The following is a 14,217-nucleotide window of genomic DNA, read 5'->3' on the forward strand; positions in this document are numbered from 1 at the left end:
ACGGTGGCGACTTCATGGGGCCTCCTTCTCAAGAACCCAACCCAACAAAAGACGTGTGCGATCTAGCTGGTACCGCGGAGAAGCCAAGTTGCGACAGGCGTCGTCTGCAGTTCAGCTCTCAGGAGACGCCTCCAGCTGCCGACTTCACCGAGCCTCAGATAGGCGAGGTGCGAAATATGATCAGCCCCAACACACTCAAGAAGGCGGTCTGTGAGCAGAACTCGGTCCCATTACAAGAGAAGAAGAAGGCACGCAAAAGAAAGACTAACAAGGGTGCGGGCCAGCCAGCACCGAGTACGATCCGTGCTCAGGACAGGCCACCTTCAACTGCGGATATCTCGAGGAGGGTGCATGTGGCGGGTAGGCCGATGCTACCGAGAAATATGCTCGATGCTGCAACCGGTGCTATGCGGAGTCTGCATGATAGTGTTCTTTCTTTGGAGAAGCGGCGTCTCGGAGAGAAGGATGTGGCATACCCGGTTTTCGCGGCCAAGGTGCCAGAGGGCAAGGGCTTTGTGGATAACTCCATCGGGGGTACGACCGTCCTGCGTTTTGATGACATCCACGCTATGTTGAACCTTCATCCGCTGCACTACACCTTCGTTCGGCTATTTTCGCTGAGTATGGAGATGCGGATCATTCGCGACAAGACCACGGACATCGTGATAGTCGACCCCTTCTACATGCGTGCCAAGATCTTGGGCAGCGCTGGGGACCGGCAAGTCGCGAGTTCTTACCTCGAAGGCGTCATTCTGGCAAACCAAGATAAGGATAACTTCCTCGTGCCTTACTTTCCCGAGTAAGTCCTCCCCTCAACCGCCCCGTAACATATGAATTCTTAGATTTCGATCGTTTTTCTTTTAACATTCTATGTTTTCTGCAGTGACACACATTGCACGCTCATGCTCCTAAGCCCCAAATATTCCATGGCCACGTATTTCGACCCGGACCGTCAGTCGAACGTAGACTACACAAATGTCAAGAAGGTTCTTGATGATGTTCTCCCCGGCTACATCAAATCTGGAGGCACCTTCACCAGGCCTATTCGTAAGTACGGCAAGCACGTGTTCTCCCACAATACGACGTTCTGCTGCGTCAAGCAGCCGCCTGGCGGTCAGAAGGGTGCCTACTACGCCATCCATCACATGCGGGCGATCGTACGGGACCATCATCAACTACTGCTACCGAGTAGACTCAAAGATTGGGCCGCGAGCGTGTCGGCAATCCAGGACGCGGACATCAGACAAGAATTCTTTCACATCCAGTCGGAGTTTGCGGAAATCATCCATCAAGATGTCCTTCGTACCTCGGGGCAGTTCTACCTCAGAAATCAACCGTCCAACAGTGACATCGACACAATCCTACAAATGCAGGCTGACAACGCCCGTTGTTTCATGACTCCCACGATAGACGGCGGCTTCATCCACGCTCCGGTCCCTTGAGTCGAGTCGAAAGCAGTGATGCCGTGTCTAGTTCTGAAACATCAATTGGCTCATGTTGTAATTAAACTTTAATGAACTTGTAGTATGTCTCTTTGGTTTCGAGAGTCCTTCAACTTAGATGTAATCGATGCTATTAATGTCTTGCTTTTCTCTTCTGATCGTTCTGTTGCATACTTATATATTGCTTATGTATTGTCTGTGAATTGGTACTAACGTTTCGTTTGGCTACTGCATAGCGATGCCGTGGTATGTCGTGTACAAGGGTAAGGTTCCCGGAGTCTACGACGACTGGGAGGAGTGTCGGAGACAGGTTCACCGATTCAGCGGTAACAGTTACAAAGGGTACGCCACTAGGGCCGAGGCCGAATCTAGATACGCCCGCTATCTAGCGGGAGAGGGGAGGGAGCGTTGGAGGAACCGGATGAAGACGAGTTTCATCGTGATGATGCTCATCGTGATGACCGCAGCTCTCTTCTATGTGATGGTAGTTTAGATGATCGATATCGACTTGTAATGTGAAGACAAACTCACGGTCTCGAGACTTGTAATATAATGTTCTATCTTTGTTCGGTCTTTTCAATTCGGAGACTAATATGATGAATTGTATTCGGAGACTAAAATGATGAATTGTATTCAGAGACTAATCTTCTATTGTATTCGATGAATCTGTTGTTGATGTGTGCTGTCTATATTTTGTCCAATTATACATTTTGTAACCTGTGCAAAAAACAGAAAATAAAAAAATAAAAAAACCTAATATTCATACTAATGGCGCATCACATCATAGTGCGCCATTAGTATGCCAAAGGATACTAATGGCGCATCACTAAACAGTGCGCCATTAGTATTCCGAAGTTACTAATGGCGCATCCTGTTGTTGTGCGCCATTAGTATGCCAAAGCACCTGGGTATACATGGCCCCCTGGGAGGCATACTAATGGCGCACTGTTGTATATACTAATGGCGCATCTGGGGTGCGCCATTAGTATACCAGATACTAATGGCGCACCAGTGGTGCGCCATTAGTAAAATATACTAATGGCGTGCTACTAATGGCGCACCACTAATGCGCCATTAATGGCCAAATTAGGTGCGCCATTAGTAGGCCTTTTCCTAGTAGTGACAATGGCTATCATACTATCAATGGATATGATTTATTCTACAAAGGAAGGAATAGTCCCGAGTCGCTGCAGGCTTACGACCCAACACTTGGGGGCTACATTATTCAAATTGAGATTACATCAAATATGCAAGTCCCATGTCACTGCCAGCATGCACCATGGCACTTGGGGGCTAATGCAAAGTCATTTCTTGCTCATCATTATTGAAGAGCCAACTCATCACATCGTAATGAGCCGGCCCTTGGGGGCTACCAATTGCTCCTATCAACAATTCAAGGTACACAAGCTTTAATCTATTATATTGAAGGATCCACTGCTCAGTTGGTAAAGCACAAAGCTCGCAACCTTGTGGACGTGGGTTCAAGCCCCATGATGGGGGTTACATCATATGATGTTATTTTCATTGAAGTATATATCAAGTCCCAGCTCAATATTATCTTACTGAGCCGGCCCTTGGGGGCTACACCGTTGCTGTTCAAAGTTTACATAATTATATTTACGAAGTCCCTGCTCATTATTGCATAATGACCCGACCCTTGGGGGCTACACTGGTTGAAGTTTTTATGAGCATCAGGCAATTACAAGTCCCAGGTTGCTGCAACCATGACAACCCGACACTTGGGGGCTACATATGTGGAATACTCAATTCCGACTAGTGATTGAGATGAACAACCTGGATTTCTTCAAGATTGTGATATTTATATTGAAGCAAGTCTTAAGCTGTTGCTATGCTACCTTCTTAAGACTTGGGGGCTACAAGTGATAGGCATATAAGAGGTATATTTTCAAGCTGGATGTTAACTACAAGTATGACCCGGTGCTATCAATGTTTATAAACCGGTGATCTTGGCAATGATAAACCGGCAAGTTCTACGTCCTTAAACCGGCTGAAGATCAGATGAGTATTTCAAGGACCAATATTGTTTTTAAGCATTGGGAGCTGAATCAAAGGAGTTATTCCTCACAATATATTTTCTATGAGAAACCAATGACAGCAAATTGATTATGAAGCTAGACTATTAAACCAGATTTTCTAGAGAAGGAAGTGACAAGGACTTAAGGATGATCAGCATCAGTTTAACATGGATAAATCCAAATTAAACTGGGGGCTAATGTCGGGGATATACCCCGCGGTATAACCCGTCCGGAGTCATAATCCGGCTGGGACTTGGTAAACCGGCAGACAGTTAAGACAGATGGCTAAGACACACGGTAAACCGGCGAGTGTTAAACCGGCAGAGTTAAGACAGATGGTAGCACCGGCAGGTGTTAAGACAATCGTAACCCGGCAGACCATGTTAAACCGGCAGACGATGTTAAACCGGTAGACAATGTTAAACCGGCAGACAATGTTAAACCGGCAGACGTTAAGAAGCCCAGGAAAGGAAGTCAAAATAGTTTAAGTCTTAGTCCGAGATGGACTCTACATGTAACCCGCCCCTTCAACTTATATAAGGAGGGGCAGGGCTCCCCAAAGAGGGGAAGCAAGAAACAATCTCTAGGGCTAGACACAACTAGAGGAGAGCCGGTTTACGGCGACTCCCTCGTGATGATAATGAGATCTAGCCTCAAACATCATGTAGGGTTGTTACCGGATGATGTTTCCCGGGGCCCGAAGCTGTCTAAATCTTTGTCGTGTGTTGCGTTCTCTCGATTCCGCTCAACCCCTCTCAAGCTATCACATAGATGCGTTGGCCTCGCGACTAAGTCCTCACACTAAGGACATCTGACGTGTTAATTCCACGACAGGTAGGATAGTGTAGCTTGTCAGTTTCTTCAAAGGCAAGCATTTTTATTCAAAAAACTGCCACTTCGGATGTTGCGTCGCAAATAAAACTGCCAGGAGCGCATTAGTAGGCTAACTAGTGATCGATCAGTAACTTGTAAACACTGAGCGAATAGAAATAAGTAACTGTTAATGCATCTCAATGATTCACAGATCATATACAAATATGTAGCTCCAAAAGCAAAGATCAGCCACTTCGGATCTTGCGTCGCAACTAAAACCAACTAGTACAATTCCCATACATAAGATCAACATGTTAATGCATCTCAATGATTCACAGATCATATACAAATATGTAGCTCCAAAAGCAAATATCTAGAAAAAACATATGTTCTTCCTACTAACATGGATGCTTCTCTTGGCCAACATTCAGTACAGACTGAAAGACAAATTTGTTTGTGAAGTCTACAATTCCTCTTGCAAACGTAAGTGGTTTCACCAACAGCTGGAACCATGAGAATGAACCACACATGATGGAGGAACATCCACTGCAATATGATTTGGTCTTCTCTCGATCACACCGCGAGACTATTTTCGGAATACAAACTCTAACTTAGGCAAAATGATGCCCATTGTATAATCAGACCAAAGCAATGAAGCACCTAGTGTTGGCCAATAAATAGTACAGTACTACTTTTCTACAGTCCATGAAGTGACTATCCAATCTTCCTGTGTCTATTTTCAAATGGCACTGCATGCAGTGACTATACTATTCTCTTGTGCAGTTCAACCAAAATTGCGGTCACTTTGTTTGTTTGCCAAATAGCAACGGGCAGACATCTCTGTCTGCACAAATATCAAGCAGCTAGTAAACATATACCACACCTTGTATTTTCGGTTTAAACATGTCTCTTCCGCTTAGCATCTGTCATGTTCTGCACTGGACAATTTGACACAGTTATGTTTTGCCCTGGACAATTTCATACTGAATTTATTTGTTGGTTCAGAGCAGAAATATAGCGCCTATTCTTCATCAGACCAAGGATATCCATGTTCGCAGTGATGGAAGAGGTGAAATTGATACAACCGAATTTGAGCATCCAATCATTGAATCCTGTCCTGCACCTCCAATGTAGGTCCACCCTGCCAATAAATTCACATGCAAACCACTAGTATTACTATCTAATGACAGTACAAAAAGATTAGCAAGATAGTAGCAAACCATGTACCTTCATAATGGACAGCTCATAGTGTCACCAATTGGATATAAAGGTTTGGAAGAAAACATGCTCCTAATGTTGAACCAGTTGGACTTTTTGTGCAGTTCCACTAAAATCGAGCATCCCTGTTTGCATAGATATCAAAATTGTGATTACTGTAAAAACGACACTAGTTGAAGCATAGACTCGCAAATATAAGCATTCCAAGTTCTTAATGGAAAAGGTAGCAAGACTGTTTCTAACCACCTGTTTGAAGGAATAAATAAGGCAACAACGGCTGATGTTAGAAAGGCATATATAGTTCTTTTTGAAAGAATGATCGACTCCTGACCTTTCCTCTTCTTTTAAGCATATTTTGTGCAGTTCAACTAAAATAAAATGCCATCACCGCCTTGACAATTCAGTGACACTGTACAAAAGGAAATGACTTAACATTACATCATGATGTCAGGTATGTAGTCGATAGGCATTAGAGACAAACATACAGACCTCCTCCGATAACATAATGAACATTAATTTTAACAAAGGTGTGACTAGCTTTACCGAGATAATTTGAGTGCACTCTACACCCTCTGTTCCTTAATATAAGACATTTTCACGGTTCAATTTAAAGTACCCAAACGTCTAGTATTTAGAAAAACAGGTAGTAGTTTTCTTGAGCACATATCTGGGAAAGCTTGCCACACTTTATTTATGTCCATACGCTAATGCAACACCATTCGAATACTACAAATATACACTAATCCAGTGGCTAGTGCAACAGTAGAGTAGTTAGTTTATTACAGGGTATAGTACAATGGTTTTACTGAACATATTTCAATGAACTCTAGCACTGGAAGATTTCTATAAGAATTAACAATACAAAATGTAAAGGTAACAAGTTTCAGCATTGGTATACTAGTTGTGCATGAGCATTAAACCAAATACAAAAGTCTGAAGGTAACTAGCATTATTAACTAATGACAGTATAAATTTTTTGCAAACCATGTACCTCCAAGGTAAATATCATTTCGAACTCGTGGGGACCTTAAAAATTGCTATCCCAATCTTGATAATCGATCAAACATAAAAACTTGATCGAACGAATCAAGAGAGCAACCGGAGGAGGAGGTGCCCACTCTTGACCTTTCCTCTTGTCTTCATAATTTTTTTTGCAGTTTAACCAAAATAAAATGACATCAGCGCCTTGGCATTTTGGTGACACTGTACAAAAAAATTAACTTATCTCATGAAAGTGAGGTATGTAATCTATAAGCATTAACAGTGCAAAAAATCTAAAGGTAGTAACAAGTTTCATCATTGGTATACTGGCTGTGCAACAGCATTAGAATGTCTTAGCTGAAAAATCTTTAATACATCCACAATCAACAGCTAACCCTGAAATAATCCAGTGACATTAAATGGCATTGCTTAAATTTATCGGTGGCACTAGACTGAGTGTGGCGTTAGTTAAATGTGGCATCACTTTAGCAGTAGCATTGCTTGACTCGACTGCTGGCGTTATACTAACAGCAAAAAAGTGGCAATAAGAGCATGGGAGGCCCATTCGGACAGTGGGCGCACCAGTACGATGTACCTCCACGGACGTAGAGTGGTGAGGGAGGTATGGTTGCCCAGAGCAACAAATATCCAGGCAGCATATGTGGATTACGTCCCATTTTTGTTCTCTTTAGCCACCTTTTTCCTATGTGAGGACAACAAACCGATCGACCTGGTCATTCTCTATTGCGTTGTCATGCCTTTCTACCCTTCTTCAACCAAGAGACACGAGACTCGTTCCTTAGCTACTGATTTTCCCCTTTTCAACCTAGATGCGGGTTCGATGCCTACTCTCTTGGACAGTATAGTCTCCCTTACTTTCCCTATTCAACCCACACATGGATTAGTCTGCATGAAGTAGGGTTTCCTTTAATAGTGCACATTAAGGTTTTCGTCTGGTGGCCATCAGAGCAGAGGATAGCAAATTGGGAAGATGGTGGAGTGGAAAAAGATCCACATGCAACGATGTGGCAGATGTGGCAATAGAACAAGGGTATGGTTCGAAAAGAGGTAGCATACCTGAGGGTCAGCGGGAAGTGGCTTCGCTCGTGGTCGTCATCCTCCGCACACACTACGGCAGCGAGCTTGGGGACGGAGGCCATCCCGCGCGGGCACTAGGTCTGAGAGGATGGCCTTGCCGTCAGTGCGTGACCTCGCTCGCCGACGACGAGTGCGTCAACGCTGCACGTCCTTTTCTTCCCCGGCGGATCTGTGACCACCAGTGAGGTGGGAGAGAGAGGCCATCTTTTTTAGATCTGGAGAGAGGGTGATAGTGTGAGAAGCAAGTGGGCAGCCCTTAGCAAGAAAGCCCTGAAGCTCCAGCCAATATATCTTTTTTATACTACTAGTACTGGAGGTGGAGTAGTGGTAGAGTAGTTTATATTTTCTCTGCGTACAATACCAGTTAGTCGTGCTTCAAAACTGAACGACATGCCATTAAACAAATAAAGGTCGATAACTAATGCGGCACTTCGGGCCAACGCGGCCAGATCGCATTTTGCACGAGAAATTACACACTATGTTTCGTTGACATGTGGTCCCGTTCCAACATATCAGTGAGACGATGGCGAGTCCTTTTGTACTAGTATTTCTGAATGGACGTGTAGGCCGGGGCGCCTCTTCGTGTACCGTGGCAAACTGGCAACCGTCCACCGACTCTTCGCCTTTCCCTCTCGATTTGGAACTGCTGTCGCACGCTCTTCCTCTCCCTCCTCCATTTGCCTTCAGCCTTCCTTCTGCCATTGTTCGATCGTCTTCTCCATGGAGGGAATAGGCCGGAAACGACCCCATTATTCTTGCCCCAATCTAAAAGATGACGTGGTGGAGGAACTCATTGATCGGTGCGACGTCATCACCTCGGCTAGCATGGCAGGTTCGTTCAAGACCATTCTCGACTCAACTAATAACATCATTACAAGGAACCCAAGGGTCAAGGAGCGGTTTGATCTCCCCTATCTTCTTCGCCGTGACCCTGATGACTGGCGCGGGGACGACGGAGGCCTCGCCTTGTGCAAGTTGATGTCGCTTGATAATGATACGTATGATGTTAAGATGCCATCGCTTGAGGGTAAGGCTTGGGCAGGCGCAAATGGAGATTGGGTTGTTTATATTGGGTCCAACTGCGAGTGGGAACTTGTGAATGTGTACACTCGTCACCGGGTTCCACTTCCAAAAATCTCAGCAGACTGCCCAGAGGTTGAGCACACCGGTATTGTACGCACGTTCAAATACGATCATGGTGACTATCTTCTACGGAAGATAGCAATTTGTCGAGTTCCCAACCGCTCTTGGCATTACAAGAACTATGTAGTTATTGCTATCTTCGACAATCTTGTTGCCGTCCTTCGTGGTTTGACTGGATGGATATCGCTCAAAAATCAGTTTCTGTACACGGATGAGTACTATGATGCAATTCAATACGAGGGCCTTGTGTTTTCTTCCACCACTCATGGCACTGTTTTTGCATGGGATCCTCGTAGTTTCGGTACGTTTTTCTTCCACCGTAATTATAATTGTTTCATCCACATGCATGCGGATTAGCAAGTTTCCCTTTACTAATTAACCTTCTTCTTGTGTTTCCAAGGTCCTGTGAACATTCCACCACCTATACTTGAAAATTTTTATAACCAAGGGGGAGATGACGATGATGATGATCACGAGCATGAGGACGAGCAGCGCCCATATACTCCCTGGCGTCTGGCAACTAATTCCGATGGATCACCTCTTCTTGTGTGTATACATCCCACTGATGATGTTACTACTAAGGAAGCAGGTGTAGTCTCCCATGGTCGCACTCTCCGGACCTATTCCAACACCCGTTGCATGGTATTCGGGATGGATACTAGTGTGCTAGCGCCAACACCTTCTCCCTGGTACAGAATTGACTTGGAGAAAACTCGCTCTTCCTTGGACAAAACTATCCAATGATGGTGAAAGGCGATCCAACTGCTGTTGACGCAACGTTACTAGTACCATTTATGAGAAGCAACTGTATCTATACCTCAGACATTGGGTGGTTCCCTACCCTGGTACTGATATAGTAGGCCGCTTCAGCCTGGATGATCAGTCCTGCGTTGGTCTCGAGATCGACAATGGATGGCCCTTCCCAGAGAATCACTTGTGGTTCAAAGCAACCGTTTCCAACGTCGAGGATTGGTTGAGTTGAAGTTCATTTCATTGCTTGCTATTTGTTGTGTGATGAAAACTTTAGTATTTAAAATGTATCCTCGTTGTCGATGTGGGTTGATGACCTATTGTATGTAATAAAATGATATGCCTGTGATAAACTTACTAAATTTATGAATGGCTTTCGAGTCGCTTCTCTGAGTGAGTGGTGCGACGAGGCAAAAAAATATTTTCCGAATACATAATTGTACGTGCTTTGCAACAGGTTATCGGATGAGGCAAATCAACAATAGTAGTACACTATTTGTACTAGCTTCACATGCTTCGCGCGTCGGGCGAGTGTTTTTACTGTAGCCATATGTTAATGTGTTCGTTGTACGTAACCAGCACCTCGAATCCTCGATACTACTAGTAGGAGTACTATATAAGTAGTAGGAGTAGTAGGGTGGCATGGGCCAGAACAAGCATTCACGTCCAGGAGTACGGCACACGCCACCAGCACGACATCCATCTGACACCATATTTCTTGGAGTCCGTGCTAGAGCAATCTCTTCAACCTCGTCGTTTCTCTAACTTCAGCCATCGCGCGGCGGGCGAGGTGGGGGTTTGCCGATAGTCAGTTTCCTCAACTGCGGTCCCACTTGTAAGGCCAACTCCAACGCACGACCCCAAAGGGACCTCCGTTTTGCACGAACTCCAATGATAATTTTGACTAGAAAAGCAAGACCAAAGAAGACAAGAACCACAAGAATACATTTTAGAAGATATCCAACTTCCATAACTGCTCCTGTAAGTTGGATTAGTGCCTTCTCGATGCATTCATTGTTGATCCGCGAAGGCTCGATCTTGCGTGCTTCTTTCTTCTTCGAGGGTAAAGAAGTAGACGTTGCTTCCTCGCATCTAGTCTCATGTCTAGCCTCTATTCTAGTAGGAGTATCAACAAGTGCACTAGTCTCATCTCTAGCCTCTATGCTAGCTAAAAGTGCTAGAACATCTACTAAATTGCGCTCTATCAATATATCGATGTACTCTTCTTCCCAATACCAAAACTTGCATCCATTCTACTCCCTCTGTTCCACAATACACGCCTTCTATTTGTCAAAATATAGATGTATCTAGACATGTTTTAGTATATAGGTACATCCATTTTTGGACAAATGGATGTCAAGTATTTTGGAACAGAGGGAGTACACAATAAATTTTTTAAGTTAGCACAACTAGTCTAATCCGAGAGAACAACCAAAGATTTGGTCGGGTTCTTCCTTCTTTTGCCGACACGTGGGACATCCAGCATCCAGGTCGTGTCATGCAAGAAAATAGAGTGGTAGTTGAAGCCACGTGATGTGCATCTCGGGTTAAACTGTAAATAGAATCTTACTACTCTTGAGTAACTCCAAAAGCGGCCACCGAAGATCTTTATTGGATTTGTTTTTCATCACCAGCACGTCCAGGTGAAAGATGTGCAGGTTCAGTGGGTCCTCTTGCATTTTCACTGACATGTGGGACCGCATATGAGCAAACAGATGATGGGCTCCGCGCGTCCGCTGGCTGGCTGAGAAGAGAGATAGAGGAGGGCTGAGCACGGACTCCAGGAAATTTGTTCTACGTAACCAACACCTTGATATAGGCTCGATATAGTGGGGTGGCATGGGCCATAACTAGCATTCACGTCTAGAAGTACAGCACACGCCACCCACACGAGTCCCATCCGACACCAATTTTCTTGGAGTCTGTGCTACAACCATCTCTTCCCCCTCCTGTTTTCTCAGCCATCGCGTGGTGGGCGGGGTGGGGGTTTGCCGATAGTCGGTTTGCTCAACTGCGGTCCCACTTGTAAGTGAAAATGCAACACCGCACGCATTCCCCCTTGAGCGGCGTGCCGGGCCAACCGTGTGGGATGCGACGCGAACACGGCAGGCTTTTCCTTTTGAACTCGTAACTTGTAAAATTTGGTTCTGCTCCATGGTGCGACCGATAGATAGAAAATAACGATTTTGCCTAGAGTAATGAGAAGTTTGGTTCTGGTGCCGTTCATGCATGGAGTACGTACGAAAATTATGAAGTTGATGCGAAAGGTAAGATAATTACTAGTAGTACCATATACTACTACCTGGATTTGACGGAAAGATAGAAATACATACGGATCCATCAACGACATCCTCACGCCCTAATGCGCCGGGTCACCAACCGACGTGTGAGGAGCAGCGGCCTTGGCGGCGAGCTCAACGTGCTTCTGAACAATGCCGTCCAAGGTTGCCCTGCGGTCTAAGAAGGCCAGCGTCCTATCGTCCTCCTCTTGCATGTAGTAGTCCTTGTGGACGATTTGCGCGTAGACGTGGGTGATTATGTCGATGGTGTCTTGCTGCGCCAGGCGCTGTGCGGCGAGCGCGACCTCGTGGTGGACATTCTCCGGCGCGACGGCGGACAGTCGCAGGGCCACCAGTGCATCGAAGAGGTTGTCACCATAGTGGCCGTTGAGGGTGGCGGGCATCGCAGAGCCTGGGCGCGTCGGCTGGAGGCGTACGTCAAGGTCGTCCGCGAGCTTCTTGATGATGGTGAACTTGTCGAGGAAACCGACGAGGACCTCGTCGAACAAGGAGACGAAGCTGTCGTACAAGCGGCCCCTCGCCCTGGCGGCCTCAAGCAATACCTGGAGACGTTCCTCGGTGCCAGGCTGCAGGCTGACATCGTGGACCATCTGGCATAGCCGGCTGATGCTCGCGCTCATCGCCTCCATGGGTCTAGCTTAGCTTCTAGTCAACTGATCTTGCGATTCGAGTGATCACTCTTGCCCTTGGTTAGCATGCGTAGGTGCGTTAGATTTCGTACTACTCCTCGGCCCTCTACTGCACCTGCCTTTGGCTGTATGATAGGTGGGCCAGCCACCCGTTGGGCCCACGTGTCATTCACCTAAAGGCAGTTGCAGTAAGTCAATGAAGACGCGTCCCCCGCCGTGCCGGTGCAGTATAGTCATCTCACCGGACCTCTAGTTGGGGCCAAACAAGAGAAGTTTGATGTTTACTGGTTTATTGGTCCCCTTTGCATTTTGCGCCAAGTTTTGACCTTTGATTTAACTAATAAAATGTTAATGCATGTAAACAAAAATGTTGTGTAAGTCACCTTACGGAAACCAAATAATCCCAAAATACTTAGGCTCGGTACATTAACTCCCTCCTCGTTTCTTATTTCGTGACATATCAACCAATGAGAGATGTGGGCCGTGCATGCTTTCATTGACTTGAGACTACCAAACATGACATGAAGTGTTTAGTTCATTGCATGTAATCCTATTAGTTAGCCAAAAGACATTAAGTTCTCTCGCCGATAGGAATAAAACAATACACCATGTATTTATTTACAGAGGGAGTAGTACATTATTTGTGACATGCATTACTAGATATTGCTAGTCAAATACTAAAATCCAGATGGACGTGGTAGTACTCCTAAATCTAGATGGTGGTGCTACTAGTACTAGTAGTAGTACTACCAATGTAGTAGGAGTACTAGCACTGTACTACCCGTTGGTCAAATTATTACGTGCTGCTCCTCACAGTGAAGTGACAAGACCCTGTGCCGGAGATGACACCTGAGTATAGGCGCCGTGTTCGGCTTACCATAGTCAGCCTCACCGTCTGCAGTCACTATCATCATGGCTGTAGAGCTAGCCTGCTTACAACTAGCCCTGTTCGACATAATTTCCTGTGCGTAGATGCCCGTGCATTGCACGGAACACCAAGATTGGGGGTGGACGGCGCCGGCAGCGGCCATCGCGCCAGATTTTTCCACGGCCTTCTAGATGTGGTGGGGAGGAGATAAGGCTGATTGTGAGAGACAAGGAGTTGTTTGTAAATAGGGAACAAGTGCGGGCATCTTTTTGCAAAAATGGAGAAGTTTGGTTTGTATGCGTCAGATCTAGATCTGACGGCTATTGGTGAAAGATGGGAGGCACAACATCATCACCAACTCAGGACCTGTTTGATTCGCAGGATTTTGAAAACGCAGGAATAGGACACGGCAATATTACAAGTTTCAAATTGATATTACAAATGTTAGGATAATGCTGCACCTACGAAGAGGGAATTACTAGGAAGTTTACGTAAGAACTTTCGTTACTTTAGGTGGATGCAGCATTATCGTACAAACTAAAATCCACCGCCCAGACAAGTCACTAATGGGCAAATAAGTTTTCTAGTCTCTGGCCACTTGATGTTTCAAAAACAAATTCAGCTTCTGCGGAGACTTTGTCATTTAGGCTTAGACGCTTGCGGTGATCAGCACACCATTCATTGTTGCGCCAGAGAACGCCAAACCTCATTACCTTGAGCACACTTACCTCAAGAATGAAGAACCTGGCCAATTTAATCTCAGATGTGCTGCCTCGGTAGTCGATCAAATCAATTTCTGTAAGATGGAGATCAAGGCATTCGATGAGATTGTTATAGTGCAACACATTTTCCACTTTCGGGTCTTTTTTTATCTGCAAAAGAAGAGAACATATTGAAGGAAATATGCCCTAGAGGCAATAATAAAGTTATTATTTATTT

This window comes from Aegilops tauschii, chromosome 2 (assembly GCF_002575655.3).
Source record: "Aegilops tauschii subsp. strangulata cultivar AL8/78 chromosome 2, Aet v6.0, whole genome shotgun sequence".
NCBI lineage: Eukaryota > Viridiplantae > Streptophyta > Magnoliopsida > Poales > Poaceae > Aegilops > Aegilops tauschii.